This window comes from Fukomys damarensis, unplaced genomic scaffold (assembly GCF_012274545.1).
Source record: "Fukomys damarensis isolate Sample0158 unplaced genomic scaffold, DMR_v1.0_HiC HiC_scaffold_32, whole genome shotgun sequence".
Lineage (NCBI taxonomy): Eukaryota > Metazoa > Chordata > Mammalia > Rodentia > Bathyergidae > Fukomys > Fukomys damarensis.
In genome coordinates this window covers 36,416,220-36,417,820 of record NW_022900944.1, presented here as the reverse complement: position 1 = coordinate 36,417,820, position 1,601 = coordinate 36,416,220, and positions in this window count along the sequence as shown.

Below are 1,601 nucleotides of genomic sequence, written 5' to 3'. Positions count from 1 at the left end.
AAAAAAAAAAAAGAAAGACTGGGCAGAAAGGCCCAGGGGTGTAACTCGGTAGTGCCGCACCTGCCTGCCAAATGCAAGGTCCTGAGTTTGATTCTTGGTACGGGGGGTGGGGGAGGATTGGGCAGGAAGTAGACAACCAGCAAGTAAGCCTTTTTTCTTTTAATGTGAGGCCTAAGTTGTAACAATGCCATATGCACCATCTGTGGACCTGGGCAATAACACTTGTACTCTAATCCCTAAGCCAGAGGACCCCTGTTGTAATACTCACCTTCCCCTAATAAGAAGTCATTCCTCCCAGGCTTCACAGATGTCCAGATCTACCCGTGCATCAGAGGTGCATGCTACAAATGCACGTTGCCAGGCCTCACCTCAAATCTGCTGGGGTTGGAATCTCCCAGGGAGGGGCAGGGATTCTGGGCGTTCATCATGCTTCCAGCCTGGCCCTGGACACCCACACTGGGCCCCAGCACCGTTTACACCGCGCTCCCAGGGAGGTGACTTTTAGCACACGCCGCGCTCGTGTGTGCTGTCGCCTGTCACCTGCTTCACTCCCGTATCACCACTGTCCTCCGTGTTCAACAGCAGGGTAGAGGTGGACGCGTGTCTGGAACCCCGTGGACCTCTGAGTCTTGGCTCTTTTTAACGTCCTGCTTTATATCTAAACCTGAGTGATTCTGCCACTTCTTCATTCCTTTCGTTTCCCCCTTGTGGTGTTTCTCACTTCATAAACTTCCCTGGATGTCGGATCAGAATCGTCCCAGCTGGGCCGGTTGAAGTTAATTCATAGTCATTTTATTTTTCATTCGTTTTACTGGTGGGATTTAGATATACATAACGATCACATTCATCCTAGGGAATTCGTAGCTGTACATGATGTATCTGATTTCCTTTTTTCCCATTCCCTCTCCTCCCTTCAACCTCTCTCCTCCTCCTCATTTATAATGCTTTGTTTCCATTTTATCCTTCTTTTTTGCTTTCCCCTTCCTTCCCTTCCCTCTCCTCCTCCCTAGTTCCCCTTTCCTTTTGAACAATTTCTTCCTATTTCACAATATCTATTATACGTTTTGGTCCTTATTTACACTTTCAGTTTCCATAGTAATTTTAAAAGAGCAAATTTATTCCAATATCCAAACCCAGCCACGGTAGGAATTCCTGGAGTGTAGGAATTCCACTGTGGGGATTCCTGGGCAAATGCCTACCTCTATAAACCTTCCAAAGCAATGTAAAGATAGGTTTCCCCCACAACTGAACATAAGGTCATAGCGGCAGATGATGCTGGAAACAGAAAGAAACAGGCCAGAGAGGGAACAGACTCTAAGGGATTGACCATCTCCAATTTTCCCTCTCGGTGTCCACCTTCTGCTGAGTCATTTTAACCTTAGCAACTTTCATGTAATGCGTAGAGCAGAGTACAAAGTACAAAGCAATTTCTAGTCCTCCTAAAGGATCGTGACATCCTGAAACAAGAAAAGAGATCAGCCACACGGAAGGCTCAGGATCCACTCAGCACAGCTTTAAACTTCCTATGTCCCAAGTCTTAGAAGTCCAGTGAGGCTTGACATCTAGGAGCCTTATTCTAGAAGGAAGGTCTGTCTGTGCTC